The sequence below is a fragment of the Hemitrygon akajei genome, chromosome 8 (assembly GCF_048418815.1).
Source record: "Hemitrygon akajei chromosome 8, sHemAka1.3, whole genome shotgun sequence".
NCBI lineage: Eukaryota > Metazoa > Chordata > Chondrichthyes > Myliobatiformes > Dasyatidae > Hemitrygon > Hemitrygon akajei.
Window position 1 is genome coordinate 163,592,880 of NC_133131.1, and position 17,514 is coordinate 163,610,393.

Genomic DNA, 17,514 nt, shown 5'->3' on the forward strand with positions numbered 1-17,514 from the left:
AATCCAGGAATCTGAGATGCAGAGGGACTTGGGAATCATTGTGCAGAACATCCTGAAGGTTAACTTGCAGGTTGAGTTGGTGGTGAGGAAGGCAAATGTGATGTTAGCATTCATTTCAAGAGGTCTAGAATACAAGAGCAGGGATGTGATGCTGAGGCTTTATAAGGCACTGGTGAGGCCTCACCTTGAGTATTGTGAACAGTTTTGGGCCCCTCATCTTAGAAAAGATGTGCTGGCATTGGAGAGGGTCCAGAGGAGGTTCACAAGGATGATTCCAGGAATGAAAGGGTTATGATACGAGGAACATTTGATGGCTCTGAGTCTGTATACTGGAATTTAGAAGGATGAGGGGAAATCTCATTCAAACCTTTTGAATACCAAAAGGCCAAGATAGAGTAGATGTGGAAAGGATGTTTCCCAGGGTTGGAGAGTCTAGGACAAGAGGACACAGCCTCAGGATAGACAAGCATCCATTCAAAAGCAGAGATGCGGAGAAATTTCTTTAGCCAGAGGGTGGTGAATTTGTTGCCACATGCAGCTGTGGAGGCCAGGTTGTTGGGTGTATTTAAGGCAGAGAATTGATAGGTTCTTGATTGGACATGGCATCAAAGATTACGGGGAGAAGGCTGGGAACTGGGGTTGAGGAGGAGATTAAAAAAAGGATCAGCCATGATTGAATGGCAGAGCAGACTCGCTGGGCCAGATGGCCTCATTCTGCTCCTATGTCTTAAGGTCTTATGGTCTATGGAATTTCTTTAGCCAGAGAGTGGAGAAACCTGGGGAATTCATTGTCACCGGCGGCCATGGAGGTCAGGTCATTGGGCATATTTAAAGAGGAGGTTGATGGTTTCATGATTAGTGAGGGCGTCAAAGCCTACGGGGAGAAAGCAGAAGAATGGGGTTGAGAGGGATAATAAATCAGCCATGATGGAATGGCAGAGCAGACTCGATGGGCCGAATGGCACAATTCTGCTCCCATGTCTTATGGTTCACGGTCTTAAGCCTTGTAGCAGGTGGACAGGGTCTTTGGAGTGAGAAGGTGAGTTACTCACCTGAGAATTCCTGGGCTCCGACCGGCTTTGCTCGCTCCAGTTCAGTGTCCGGTCAGTGGTTATTCCCAGCCGTGAATAAAGGGATATGCAGCTGCGGAGACGGGGGTTTTCTTCAACAGGCCTCTTGCTGGAAGATGGAACCTCCAGCGATGTAGCACTCCCTCAGTACCAGCACTGAGAATGAACCCAAATCTTTGCCCAGCTCCCCAGAGGCACAAAGAGCCACTCAGCAAAATGCTTGTATTATTCAGGAGAGAAGGGGTCGGTGGCAAATCCTGGAGCAACGTTTAAAATGGCTACGGTGTGAGCACTACAGACAAGATTGCAGTTTTTATTTCGAGGTCCAGCAAAGAACAGGACATTTTGCCCTATTGAGCCACCTGCTGATCAACCCACCGATTTAACCCTAGCCTCATCACAGAACAGTTTACAATGACCAATTAACCTACCAACCGGTACGTCTTTGGAGAAAATCAGAACACCCAGAGGACAGGAGCACGAGAAGGGTGTACAAACCTTCTGACAGAGGATTGAACTCTGAACTCTGACACCTCGAGCTGTAATAGCGTCACTCTAGCTGCCATGCTTTCTCGTTGGTTAGTGGTGGCTTTACTAACTAAATCTGAGCAAACCCTGAAGTCGAAGGTGCAAGGGGACTTGGGAGTCCTGGGGCAGGATCCCTAAATGTTAACCTGCAGGCTGAGTTGATGACTAACTGAAGCAAATGCGATGTTAGTATTAATCTCGAAGGGACTTTATCAGGCACTGTGTGAGGGGTGTGAATCTGGAGTGGCATTGCAGTCAGCTTAAATCCATTACTGCTCCAGCAAACTGGGTTCAATTCCTGCCGCGGTCTGTAGGGAGTTTGTCCTTCTCCCCGTGACCGTGTGGGTTTCCTCCAGGAGCGCCGGTTTCCTCCCACATTTTAAAGAGGCACGGGGCTAGTAGGTTAATTGATGACATGAGCGTATTAGGTTGGTGTGGGCTCGCGGGCTGTATCTCTAAATAAATAATCTGTGGAATTCATTGCCACAGACGGCTGTGGAGGACAAGCCATTGGGTACATTTAAAGCAGAGGTCGATAGGTTCTTGATTGGTATGATCATCAAAGATTACGGGGAGGATGGGGTTGAGAGGGATAATTGGACGCTGTTGTAGTATGGTGGCTAGCGCGAGGCTGTTACAGCTTGGAATGCCAGAGTTTTGGAGTTCAATTCCGGTGTCCTCTGTAAGGAGTCTCTCTACATCCTCCCCGTGGAACGTGTGGTACTCTGGTTACTGCCCACAGTCCAAACACATACTGGGTAGGTTGATTGGTCATTGTAAATTGTTCCGTGATTAGGTTAGGGTTAAATCAGGGTTTTCAGGGGTTGCTGGGGGTTGTGGTTTGAAGGGCTGGACTCCATGTGGTGTTGCTAACTAAATTAAATTAAATAATATATCAGCCATGATCAGATGGAAGAACAGACTTGATGGGCCAAATGGCCTAATTCTGCTCCTACATTTGATGGTCTTACTTTCAGAACAGCTGCATTTACTGTTGGACCCAAATGGGAATTTGCCGTGAATGATAGGCTTACTTATTAAAATATATTTTTTAAAGAAGGCAAGTAATTAAATTAGATTACCAGAAAGATGTGGTCAACAGCAGACTCCATTTGTAACCCTCAAAACCAAAACACAAGTAGATTGTAAATGATCCATTTATACAGAAAGAATAGTATTAACAACCGCAGGAGATATTATAAAATCTATTTCCTGTGATGCCGATTCTCGGGTTGATAATTTGATGTTTCCTGAGCTACATGCTTTTGCCTTTGAAAGTAGATAAGACAGTTACAGTAACAGATAAACCCCTTGGGCCTTAATAATATCTCTCTCACACAGGATATCACTGCCACAAGAAAGTGTGACATCATTCACTCGGAAATGTAAATAAAGCACCCTTCAAATTATTAATTTCCTTCCATCCCCCAGCCACTTCCAACACCTCCCACCTCAACTGTTTTCTGCCTTTCTGCACCCTCACTTTGGGGCCAAGCACTGTTTAGGATCTCGGGGAATTAACTATTTCAACCACATCCTTAATTCATTGTCTGTGCCAATGCTCGAGTCCCTGTTGGGAGATTCTGTCAATCTCAATTCCTGCTAATAGCCATGTTTAATCCCTTTGTCTTCTCTCAATAGTCATTACGAAGAAAGTTATTGTTGCTAATTGAAAGACCATGTGCCAGTTACGATTTGAGAGGCTTAGCTCGACTGTGATTTAGAATTCCTCACTCCAAGTGCCTCCTTTATGAAAGAATGAGTTTAATGTGCTTCAGTTTTCTGATGCCAATTTTTTTTCTTTCCCCACCATCTGCAAACTATGGCTGTCACTTGGGTGAATGTTCTGTTTTGTAGCTTCAAAACATTGAACGAATTCAATGGAAGACTTGGGGGTCCGTAATGTGGCTCTAACTTCGTGCTTACTTTCAGCGCAGCGTGCACGTATCACCTGGTACCGCCATGATGTATGAAATTCACGTATTTATACGTATAAACCTGTTATGAATTACTTAAACAAACAAAAATGTTTAATCAACCAATAGATGTACAAATTTACACCAATATCAAATAGAAAACAATGAAGTGTTTGGCCAGCACTCAAGACTTTGCAAGTCTCAGTGTCCATCGCCAGTTTGAAAAGGGTGGAGGGGAAGGGTGATTAGAATAAATAGGGTAAGACAAGGGGACCGGTGTTGACCTGTGTGAGTGGAAGTCTGAAGCGATGACTTGGCTCTATGTAGTATTTTTTATTATTGTGGGTTTCTTTGTACAGCACCGCAACCCAAGTAACAGTTATTTTATTTACCTTTTCACCTGCATACTGAAAGTGACACTAATCAATCTGGACTCTTGCAGACTCTGCAGAGAGGATGCATAGAGCCATAGAGCAGAGATGCAGGCCCTTCAGCCCAACATGTCCATGCTGACCAGTGCCCACCCAGCTGGGGTCATACAGCACGGAAACAGACCCTTGGGCCTAACTGGTCCATGTCAACCGAGACACCTACCCAAGCTGGTCCCGTTTGCCGCAGTTTAGCCCATTTGGAGCGCCGCGGTAGCGTAGCGGTTAGTACAACGCTCTTCCAGCTCGAGGCGTCGAAGATTGGAGTTCAATCCCAGTGTCGATAGACAATAGGTGCAGGAGTAGGCCATTCGGCCCTTCAAGCCAGCACTGACATTCAATGTGATCATGGCTGATCATCCACAATCAGTACCCCGTTCCTGCCCTCTCCCCATATCCCTTGACTCTGCTATCTTTAAGAGCTCTATCCAACTCTTTCTTGAAAGCATCTAGAGAATTGGCCTCCACTGCCTTCTGAGGCAGAGCATTCCACAGATCCACAACTCTCTGGGAGAAAAAGTTTTTCCTGAACTCCATTCTAAATGGCCTACCCCTTATTCTTAAACTGTGGCCTCTGGTTCTGGACTCCCCCACCATCGGGAACACAGTTCCTGCCTGTAGTGTGTCCAATCCTTTAATAATCTTATATGTTTCAATCAGATCCCCTCTTATCCTTCTAAATTCCAGTGTATACAAGCCCAGTCGCTCCAATCTTTCAACATATGACAGTCTCGCCATCCCGGGAATCAACCTCATGAACATATGCTGCACTCCCTCAACAGCAAGAATGTCCTTCCTCAGATTTGGAGATCAAAACTGAACACAATACTCCAGGTGGGGTCTCACCAGGGCCCTGTACAACTGCAGAAGGACCTCTTTGCTCCTATACTCAACTCCCCTTGTTATGAAGGCCAACATGTCATTAGCTTTCTTCACTGCCTGCTGTACCTGCATGCTTACTGTCCTCTGAAAGAAGTGTCCATACCTCCTTCCTGTGGAGTGTGTGGGTTTCCCCCGCACGCTCCGGTTTCCTGCCGCAGTCCGGGTCACTGTCAAGTGTCCTGTGATTAGTTAAGGATTAAATCGGGGTTGTTGCCAGGGCGATGTGGCTTGAAGAGCCAGGAGGAACTGTTCCACAGCGTATCTCTAAATAAAATAAAATAAATCTTACTCTGAACCTTTCCTGTCCACTTACCTGCAAATAAATAAGATTAAAAATAAATTGAATATTATTAACAAAGGATGTTATGTTTTTTGGTCATTTGGAATTGGTTTATTGTATATCTTTCACACAGATGACACCATTACACAGCGTACTGAGCTCGGCCGGTGGCAGTAAAGTGTAACAGTGGAGCAGTGCAAACGGACAATAAGGTGCAAGGTAGTGTAACCATTAGAGTCACGCTTGACAGCACCGGCTATGAGATTGGAGTTCGATTCCTACCGCTGTCTGTGCGATTTTCCCGTGACCGCGAGGGTTTCCTCCCACATTCCGAAGACGTACAGGTCGGGGTAGTAAGTTATGGTACGCTATGTTGGCGCCAGTAGCGTGGTAACAGCTGTTTATTGAAATACAGCACACGACGGGCCCTTTGAGCTATGCCATCCAGCAACCATCGATTCAACCCCAGCCTAACCACGGGACAATCTACAACGACCTACTGACGGTAACTCTGGATGGGGAACGGTAACGGGGTGAAAATTGGCGCACCCGGAGGAAACGTACAAACTCATTCCAGACAGCAGCAGGAATTGAACCCGGGTCGCTGGCACTGCAAAGCGTTGTGCTGACCACTGCACTAACATGCTGTTTTGATGTTCGACACTAACGATACATTTCATTGGATGCCTTCATACACATGTGACAATCTCAAGGCAGATTGTGAGGTCAAGGGTCTATCTTAGCATACTAGGGAACTAGACAATAGTATAACAGCAGGCTCGAAGCTGTCCTTCAGCCTGGTGGTCCGGGCTTTCAGACCCATGCATCTTCTGCACACTGGGAGAGGGGAGGAGGAGAGAGGGTATCCAGGGTGAGTAGGGTGTTGTCTGCTTTACCACAGCAGTGAGAAGGGTAGACCATGGAGGGGAGGCTGGTTTCCATGATGTGTCCACAGCTCCCTGCACTTTCTGGCTGTCAAGGGCAGAGCAACTGCCGTACCATGCTGTTAGAGATCGATAAAGGATGTTTTTCTATGCTGCATTGATAAAAGTTAGTAAGGCTTTACTTTTTCCTCACAAAAATTCAGTGGGAAAATATCTTATTCCATATCTCATGTTCTCTGAGTCATGATTTGTGAAATCTGAAAGGAAAAATTTCTGTTAATTGAATGGCCAAAACATAGGTCAGATAAAGGTTTTACTAATGATTGGCCCAGATGTTAGGGAGAACTCTTCTGTGATAAAGTGGTGTAGGGTTTTGTGAATAAAACATGTGAGAGCTGTTTTATGTGCTTAACAAAAGCCACAGCCCTTTACTTCCATTACAAACAAACCAAAAGCAGTCACCTTACTCTGACATCATTAAGTCAGATGCCTTCTCTTGCGGTGAACACAACAACTCAGTGAGGGTGTTTGTGAATTATGTGGAATGGTTTCCATTATGAACAATATGTGTTATCTGTCACCTGTTACATTGCCCTATAGCGGTATCTGTCTGAAATGTTAACTCGGTCTCTTTCTGTAAACGCTGCCTGGACTGCTGAGCGTTTCCAATACTGCTAGGTTCTGTCATGGATTTCCATCATCTGCAGTGTTTTATATTGGGAGGTTTTGCAGTTATTACAGGAAAAAATGCAGACAGTTTAATTGAGCCAGGCCCTTCGGCCTACTGAGGCCCAGTAAAACCTGAAACTCCAGCTATCCTCACCTCAGCGCCATTGACACAGACAGGAGCCTGTACTCCACCCCGCTGGGATCTCAGACTAAGGTGGGGGGGGGGGGTCACCATTCTCCAAGGAGAGACGAGGAGAATTAGTTTTCACCTAGAGAGGAGCATATCTTCAGAATTCTCCAGCTAAGAAGGCCACAGAGCAACACTGATCAATAGACTTTTAGATATGAAGAAGATCAAGGCACATGGGATTAAAGGTGAGGTTGATGTCACTGAAAGGCAGGAGAGAGATTCTTTGAACCGTAACAAGAATAAAATGCCGAGCTCCCCCAGTCTGCTCCAGGTGCTAAGAACATTAAGGTACCTTCATGGGATCTCTGAGACACGTCACAAATACAAGACTTACCGTAGATTCCGGACTACAGAGCGCACCTGATTTTTAGCCGCTGGCACTAATTTTAGAAATAAAATCATTTTTTTAAATGTAAAGGCCGCACCGGATTTTAGGCCGCACCGGATTTTCGGCCGCAGGTGTCCCACGTTGTAATATGAGATATTTACACAGAAAGATATTACACGTGAGGATTTTTTTAACTTTTAATTAAATCCATATGGTAACAAAAACAAATACATATTGCAAATGCTTTTTTTCGAACCGTGCCCGTACGCGGCTACTTTTAAATATACGTTGCGTATACTTCTTTACTGAACAACATTCCAATATCTCCTAACGACTGGTAAAAAATATATATACTGCAGCCTACCAGGAAAAGTTATTGATACCTTTAACTTAAAAGCAGAGTTCGCTCGGATCCAAAGCCGCTCGCGTAATGCGCTCCCCCCTCCTTTCCGTTTCATCGCAAACGGCATTTTCCCACAAGACGCCGCGAAACCGGGTGTGTCGTCATAGCATCCCGCGATGTAGTACAGAAAACAAATATAGTTTAAACTAAGAGGGTAGGTAGCACAATGCTTCGAGTGTTTTCCATGTTGATGAGGGTGAGTACAAATGACTGATTTACAATAATTTAATTGTGAAAGTGCGCTTGATTTATCGTACAATTTCATTGGACCTCTGTGAACTACTCATCAATTTTATTGGTCTACTGTTACGAGGCAAAATGTTTACGAGGCGGCATGAAAAAAACCTTGCATTAGCCGCTTCGGATTATTGGCCGCAAAGTTCAAAGCTGTTCAAAATGTGGGAAAAAAGTAGCGGCTTAAAATCCGGAATCTACGGTATTTATAGAGGTTAGCTTTATTTGTCACATGTTCATCAAAATACACTGTGAAGTGTGTCATTTGCGTCAAATGAAATCAGCAGAGATTGCACTGCAAGTGACACAAAGTTTCTGACACCAACATAACATGGCCACACCCTGCTAACCCTGTCCTGTCTGGTGGAAACCCACACGGTCACCGGGAGTATGTACAAACTCCTTACCGAGAATGATGGGATCCAAACCCCTATCGTACAGCTGGCACTGTGATGTGTTGCTATCTGTGCCACAGCATACATTTACCAGATACTGGCCCTAAAACTAAATGCTGAGATTTTTAAACGGTTGGAACAAACTGATTGAGCGTGTCGATGTGACAGACCACCAAAACCTCTTGGAAGAATGCCAACTCCAACTTTCTGAGAAACTTAATAAGATATGGCATTTAACCAAATACTCTGACTTCTGCAGATGTACTGACCGGCCTGGTACAACAATTCCAACACACAGCAGCACAAGAGGCCGCAGAGAGATGTGGACACAGCCTGGTTCATCACGGACACAGCTCTCTCCACCTGCTACATTACCTCATGGCTCTTGACGAAATAGCCGCAGCTCTACATACCGTCCTTACACATCTGGAGAAGAAGGATGCTTGTGTGAGAATGCTGTTCCTGGACTACAGTTCAGCATTCAACACCGTAATTCCCTCCAGGCTCGACAAGAAGCTCAGAGACCTCGGCCTTCACCCTGCCTTGTACAGCTGGATCCTGGACTTCCTGTCAGACCACCGACAGGTGGTAAGAGTGGGTCCCTCACCTCTGCCCCTCTGACCTTCAACACAGTTGCCCCTCAAGGCTATGTACTAAGCCCCCTCCTTTACTCTCTGTATACCCATGGCTGCGTTGCCACCCACAGCTCCAATCTGCTAACTAAATTTGTTGACGACACTACACTGATTGGCCTAATGTCAAATAATAACGAGGCAGCCTACAGAGAAGAACACAAAGTACACTGCAGATGCTGCAGTCAAAGATGCTGTCCGACCTGCTGAGTTCCTCCAGCTTGTTGTATGTGTTGCTACAGAGAAGAAGTCATCACCCTGATGCAATGGTGTCAAGAAAACAATCTCTCCTTCAACGTCACAAAAACAAAGGAGCTGGTTGTGGACTACAGGAGGAATGGAGACAGGCTAACCCCTATTGACATCAATGGATCTGGGGCTGAGAGGGTGAACAGCTTTAAGTTCCTCAGCACCCACATCACCGAGGATCTCAGTGCCTCTTTCACCTCAGATGGTTGAAGAAATTTGGTATGGGCCCCCAAATCCTAAGAACTTTCTACAGGGACACAACTGAGAGCATCCTGACTGGCTGCATCACCGCCTGGTATGGGAACTGTACCTCCCTCAATCGCAGGATTCTGCAGAGAGTGGTGCGGACAGCCCAGCGTATCTGTAGATGTGAACTTCCCATTATTCAGGATATTTACAAAGACAGGTGTGTAAAAAGGGCCCGTAGGATCATTGGAGACCCAAGTCACCCCAACCACAAACTGTTCCAGCTGCTACCATCCGGGAAACGGTACCACAGCATAAAAGCCAGGACCAACAGGCTCCGGGACAGCTTCTTCCACCAGGCCATCAGACTGATGAACTCATGCTGAAACAACTGTATTTCTGTATTGACTATCCTGTTGTACATTCCATTTTATTATAAATTACTATAATTTGCACATTGCACATTTAGACAGAGACATAACGTAAAGATTTTTACTCCGAGAATTTGACGGATACAAGTAATAAAGTCAATTCAATTCAATTTATTGAGCTCTAACCCTGAGTAACAAAGGCCAAAGCAGCATCCACTTTCTTCCCCACCCTGTCAACTCTGAGGGATCGATGGACTTGGACCCCAGGGTTCCCCTGTTCCTTCGCTCTGTTAACAGAGAACGAGGTTTCCCTTCCTCCATCACTGATGCTGCCCTCATCTGCATCTCCTCCATTTCCCAAACATCCGCGCTCTCCCCCATCTTCCCGTTGCTAGTTCCTCTTGTCCTTACCTACCACCCCATCAGCCTCCACACCCAACACGTCATTCTCCGCAACTCCCACCATCTCCAAAGGGATCTTACCACCAAGCACATCTTTACCTCCACCACCCCACCATTTTCCGCTTTCCACAGGGATCGCTCCTTCTGTGATTCCCTTGTCCACTAATCTCCCTCCAGACACCAATCCCTGCAAGCGGCCAAAGTGTTACACCTGCCCCTACACCTCCTCCCTCACCTCCATTTGGGGCCCAAATAGTCCTTCCAGGTGAGGCAACACTTCACCTGTTGGGGTTGTTTACTGTTTTGGGTACTCCCAGTGTAGCTTCCTCTACAGTGGTAAGGCCTGTTGTAAATTGGGGGACTGCCTCGTCGAGCACCTCTGCTCAATCTGCCAAAAGTGGAACTTCCCAGCAGCCAAACACTTTAAACATTTCAACACATTGATCCGTGGCCTCCTATTGTGCTATGATGAGGCACCTTCGAGGTGGAGGAACAACACTTCATATTCTGTCTGGGTAGCCTCCAACCTGATGGCATGAACATCGATTTCTCCTTCTGATTAAAAAAAAACTCCCTCCCCCTTCCCTCCTGTTCCCCACCCTGGCCTGTTACCTCTTCTCACCTTCCTATCACCTTCCCCTCGTGCCCCTCCTCCTTCCTCTTCTCCCATGGTCCACTCTCCTCTCCTATCAGATGCCTTCATCTCCAGCCCTTTACCTTTCCTACCCACCTGGCTTCACCTATCACCTTCTAGCTGACTTCCTTCCCCTCCCCCCTACATTTTTACTGTGCTTTCTTACTCTTTCCATTCTAGACCTGAAGAAGGGTCCCAGCCCAAAATGATGACTGTTTATTCTTTTCCGTAGATGCTGGCTGACCTGCTGAGCTCCTCCAGCATTTTGTGTGTGTTGCTCTGTCCATTTCTCTGAAGCACACATGAATCACCAAGAAGGCATTGAAATGGTCCCTTTTGTCAGAATCATCACGGTAACTGGCCCTTCCAGCCCGAAGAGCCTGCACCACCCATTTACACCCACGTGACCAATCGATCTGGTACTGTGAGGAAACTGGAGCACCTGAGGGAGATCCACATGGTCAGGGGAAGAACATGCAAACTCCTCACAGACAGCAGTGGGAGCCCAGTTACACCCACGTGACCAATCAATCTGGTACTGTGAGGAAACTGGAGCACCTGAGGGAGATCCACATGGTCAGGGGAAGAACATGCAAACTCCTCACAGACAGCAGTGGGAGCCTTGCCACTGTGTTCTGAGCAGATGGTACAGCACGGTTTGAGCCCTTTGTGGTGACTTATTTAAAGCTACTCCACGATCAATCTAACCCTGCCATCCATTAAGAAGAGGGATGCCTCACGTCTTAATAAGCTGGTAAGGAAGGCGGGCTCTGTCGTGGGCAAAGTACTGGAGAGTTTAACATCGGTAGCTGAGCGAAGGGCGCTGAGTAGGCTACGGTCAATTATGGAAAACTCTGAACATCCTCTACATAGCACCATCCAGAGACAGAGAAGCAGTTTCAGCGACAGGTTACTATCGATGCAATGCTCCTCAGACAGGATGAAGAGGTCAATACTCCCCAATGCCATTAGGCTTTCCAATTCAACCGCCAGGACTTAAGAACTTTTTAAAAGCTATTATTAATGCTTTTTGAGATAGTGATTTAGATGCATATCATATTTTTTACTGAGTTAAGTATTGTATGTAATTAGTTTTGATACAACAAGTGTATGGGACATTGGAAAAAAAAGTTGAACTTCCCCATGGGGATGAATAAAGTATCTATCTATCTATCTATCTATCTATCTATCTACACAGCCCAGAGCCCTCCGTTCTTCCTATATCCCGGGGCCTATCTAAGAGCCTCTCCAATTCCCAACAGCTATCCTACCCTGCTGTCCTATCCGTGATAAAGGAACACCAACTCCGATGAATAGGTCACCTCATTCGGATGTCTAACTCATGTCTTCCCAAACAGATCCTTCATTCTCAGTTGAAGGCAGGTCAGCGAGCCCCAGGTGGGGAAAGGAGATGCTTCGAAGACAACGTCAAAATGATCCTGCAGAAATTCAACATTACGTCAAAAAGCTGGGAAGGCATCGCACTCAATAGTGGAGGAACTCGGTTCTGAGGGAGCTTGACCTCCGCTGTGCCACAGAGAACGAGCAGCAGCAACTGTGACACGAGAGCCTGGACAACCAAAAGACCTGACCAGTAACCACAGCCACCACTTACTTGTGTCCATACCGCACCAGAGACTATTGGTGGGTCCTCCGGTGGCTCTGGAGATCTACGCACTCCGGACAGAGCTCCCAGCTTTTTGACGTAATGTTGAATTTCTGCAGGATCATTTTGAATGTTGAAGACGTTGTCTTCGAAGCATCTCCTTTCCCCACCTGGGGCTCCCTGACCTTCCTTCAACTGAGAGTGAAGGATCTGTCTGGGAAGACGTGAGTTAGACATCCGAATGAGGTTGAATATCCATCGGAGTTGGTGTTGCTTTATCACGGATAGGACAGCAGGGTAGGATAGCTGTTGGGAATTGGAGAGGCTCTTAGATAGGCCCCGGGATATAGGAAGAACGGAGGGCTCTGGGCTGTGTAGGATGGCAGGGTTAGATTGATCGTGGAGTAGCTTTAAATAAGTCACCACAAAGGGCCCAAACCGTGCTGTACCATCTGCTCAGAACACAGTGGCAAGGCTCCCACTGCTGTCTGTGAGCAGCAAACTTCTACTCAGGAGAGCAGAGCTCTGTCCTAGGGGAGGACATCATACTCGACTCGAGAGATTGCAATCGCATTACCTATCCTGAGTAGAAGTTTGCTCCTTGCAGACAAATGGCTGGGAAAATACCATCATGGCTTCATGTGGAGAGTTCAAAATAGGCTAGGAGTCAGCGACCCATCCCACAGCAAGAGGGTAAAAACAAGATTTCCTTCCCTCCTGAAGGCAAGCAGCTCTGCTGTGGGACACAACTCCTTCAAAGCTGAAGAATCCCTAGCCTAGTAGAAACAAAATTCTGCTTGAAAGTGAATAACTGCCAAGCAAAAGCACCAATTAGCCTAACTGTTAAAGGGCGTTGCTTTGCTACCAGGAGCCAGCTGGCATCTTCCTTCCATTATCAGGAATGCAAGACGCGCAGGAGCCAGGGGAAAGCCATGACCACCCACTGGCTGACACTAACACTTTATCAGAAAGATCCTGCTCAGAGCTGCTGCATAAGAATTTCCCTGGAGTTGCTCAGGGCCAAGAGGTTTGCTATGGTACTGTCAGTGTGGAGCTGGCGGACCTGGGCGCAGCATGGACCCACGATGGCGATAATGTGAAACAAACTGGTCTTAATGGGGGGGGGGGGGGGGTGAGTGAAAATGTTGGGCAAAGAACTTACAGCTGTGTATTATATCTGAATAATATTGTAAATAGATTAGTAACACACATGAAATGCTGGGGGAATCCAGCAGGCCAGACAGTATCTATGGAGAAGACGATGGTCGATGTTTCAGGCCGAGATCCTGCTGAAGGTATCAGGAGTCTTGACCTGAAACATCGACTGTGGTCTTTTCCTGTAAAAAGCATTCACCACCACCACCAGCCTCCCAGAAGTTTTCACGTTTTATTGTTTTACAACAATGAATCACTGTGAATTTAATTTGGCTGATTTGACACTGATCAACAGAAAAAGGCAAAAGTGAAAACAGATTTCTACAAAGAGATCTAAATTAATTACAAATATAAAAAACACAAAATAATTGATTGCATAAGTATTCAGCCCCTTCAAGTCAGTATTTAGTAGATGCACCTTTGGCAGCAATTACAGCCTTGAGTCTGTGTGGATTGGTCTCTATCAGCTTTGCACATCTGGAAACTGCAATTTTTCCCCATTCTTCTTTACAAAACTGCTCAAGCTCTGTCAGATTGCATGGGGATCGTGAGTGAACAGCCCTTTTCAAGTCCAGCCACAAATTTTCAGTTGGATTGAGGTCAGGACTCTGACTTGCCCTCTCCAGGACATTAACTTTGCTGTTTTCAAGCCATTCCTGTGTAGCCTTGGCTTTATACTTAGGGTCATTGTCTTGCTGGAAAACAAATCTTCTGCCAAGTTGCAGTTCTCATACAGAACACATCAGGTTTTCCTCCTAGGTTTCCTTGCATTTTGCTGCATTCATTTTACCCTCTACCTTCACAAGCCTGATGGCAGATAGGAAGAAGCTGTTCTTGAATAGCAGAGTGTGTGACTTCCTCCTCCCTGACGATAGCAGGGCTTGTCCTGGCTGGTAGGGGTTTTCAGTGATCCTTGAAGACGTCCTGGATGCTGGGGAGGCTAGGGCCCACGATGGACCTGACTGAGTTTACGTCTGTTGTTTATTTTGATCCTCAGTGATGCAACCAGTTGGGTGAGGCCCGGGGTCGATCAGAGAAGGTCCAGATGAGGTTCACAATAACAAGCTTGGGAGTGAAAGGGTTAACTTATGAGGAGCGTTTGATAGCTCTGGGTCTGTATTCACAAGAGTTTAAACGAATAGTGGGGTGAAGGGGAGAAACACACCGAATATCAAAAGGCCTAGATAGAGTGGACAAGCCGAGGACGTGGGAGAGAGTGGGAGCAAAGGGTGCAGACATTCCTTTAGAACAGAGATGAAGACAATTTTCTTTAGCCAGAGGACAGTGAAGCTGTGGAATTCATTGCCACAGGCAGCTGTGGAGGCCAAATCATCGAGTATATATAAAGCAGAAATTGACTGGTTCTTTATTAGTCAGGGTGTCGAAGGTTATGGGGAGAAGGCCGACTTCTCGAAGGAGTGGGGAGAATCTCCCCTACTCCATTGAGAATAGGGGAGATTCAAACAAGAGGACATGAGTTGAGAGTTGGGGGAAAAAGTTTAAGGGTAACACGAGGGGGAATTTCTTTACTCAGAGAGTGGTAGCTGTGTGGAATGAGCTTCCAGTAGAAGTGGTAGAGGCAGGTTCGGATTTGTCATTTAAAGTAAAATTGGATAGGTATATGGACAGGAAAGGAATGCAGGGTTATGGGCTGAGTGTGGGCCAGTGGGACTAGGTGAGTGTAGGCGTCGGCATGGACTAGAAGGGCCGAGATGGCCTGTTTCCGTGCTGTAATTGTTATATGGTTATAAGGCAGTGGAATGGAGTTGAGAGAGAGAAATAAATCAGCCATGATGGCATGGGGGAGCTGAATCAATGGGCTGAATGGCCTAATTCTGCTCCTCTGTCTTATGGCTTACAGTCAGCCATGATAATGTCGAAAGACAGGGCAGGCTTGAGAGGCCGGATGGCCTACTCCTGTTTGTAAGCTGTTACGCCCCCTGAACGTTACTCTCCCCAGATGACCAAAGGTTCTGCTGGCGAAATGGAACGATAATAAGTTTTACCATCGATATCTGCTTCCCCCTCTCCTTTATCACTTGCACAGTAATTTCTGGTGAATTATGCCAAACGTCTGAAACAACATGGTAAACATTCCAGCAACCACAGCCAGTTCGAAGAGTTTAACTATATTCAAAGATTGGAAGTATATTTATTATTGAAGTATGTACACAGAATACAACTCTGAGATCCCTCCTCCCACAGGCAGCCACGAAACAGGAAAAACACCACGGAACCCGTTCAAGAAAACATCAAACACCCAATGCGTGAAGAAAGACCCGATTTGCGTAAATAGCGAAAAGTGAGTGAACAGCACTTGCAATATCAAACACCAAACCAGCAGTCCAGTAGCATTCAGTTTAATTCTACTCAGCTCCGCGCTGCTAGCCCACTGCGGGCCACAGGGCTGGTCTTCACCAAAGCACCCCGGTCCACATCAATCACCCCGAACAAACCACTCAAAAGCCGGAGAAAAGGGCAACTAAAATCCAGGAAGACACGCACCATGAGCCTCAAAATGAGTTCACAGCCCCCCGATCAACATGGATATCATACCTATAATGCAATATTTCCTTAATTTTATATACAGTGTATCTTATTGTAATTTATAGTATATTTTATGTACTGTACTGTTGCTGCAAAACTGCACATTTTACAACATATATCAGTAACAATAAACCTTATTGTCATCCTGAGGAAGGGTCTCGACCCGAAACGTTGACTGTTCATTCATTTCCATAGATGCTGCCTGACCCGCTGAGTCCCTCCAGCATGTTGCGTGGATTTCCTGCAGCCTGCGGGATCTCGTGTGTTTATTTTTATTCTGATTCTGAATTGAGCTGTTGATAAACACAGAAACGTATTGTCTCTGTTCATATTGTCTGGAGAAGTAAAAGTCAAACTCAGTCAATAAGAGTGTGAGACTCACAGATTTCTGAACCGTTACTGGTCAAGGGGGGAATGGACTCGAGGAATAAGATCAGTTGTGATCTTATTGAGAGGTGGAACACGCTCGAAGGTCTGAATGGCCTGTTCCTGCTCTTTAAGGCTGTAACAAATCTCTACAGGTGTATGTGGACAGGCTGCACTACCGTCTGGTGTGGAGGCTCCGATGCACAGGGTCAAAAGGGGCTACAGAGGACGTAGACTCGGGGAGCTCCATCAGAGTAACAACCCTCCCACCATCGAGGACATCTTCACATGCTGGTGCCTCAAGAGGGGAGCATCCATTATGGACATCCCTCTCATCGATTCCGCCATCAGGAAGGAGGTACGGGAGCCTCGATGTTTTTAGTTACACTCCATGTCAGAGAAATGAATACAATATACATCCTGAAGAGCTTTTTCTTCGCAAAACATCCATGAAAGCAGAGGAGTGCCCCGAAGAATGAATGATAGTTAAATGTGAGAACCCCACAGCCCCCCACAGCTCCCCCTGCCACGCAAAAGCAGGAGCAAAGCGATGACCCCACCCCGCCAGCAAGAAGCATAGGCACCCCCCCCCCACCGAGCACTCAGGCGTGTGCAGCAAAGCATCAGTAAAGACACAGACTTGCAGTACCCAAATATTTTTTAAAAGTTATTTCGAGATACATCACGGTAACAGGCCCTTTCGGCCGAACGAGCCCACAGTGCCCAGTTACACCCATGTGACCAATTAACCTACCAACCCGTACGTCTTTGCAACGTGGGAGGAAACAGAGGCACCCGGAGGAAACTCGCACGGTCATGGGGAGAATGTGCAAACTCCTTACAGACAGAGGTGGAATTGAACCCGGGTATCTGGTGCTGTAACAGCATTGTGTTAACTGCCCTGCTGCCTATTGCCCCATGAGGAAAAACATCTCGTCTTCCCTCTGCTATCAAGTTTTTGAATGGTCCATGAATACACAAAGACGTCAAACCTTAAAGTGGATGGGCTACAACAGGTTCAACTTCTGTATTTGATATAGTGGCCATTGAGTTTGTACATTAAAACAAACCATATAACAATTACGGCACGGAAACAGGCCATCTCGGCCCTTCTAGTCCATGCCCAACGCTTACTCTCTCCTAGTCCCACTGGCCTGTA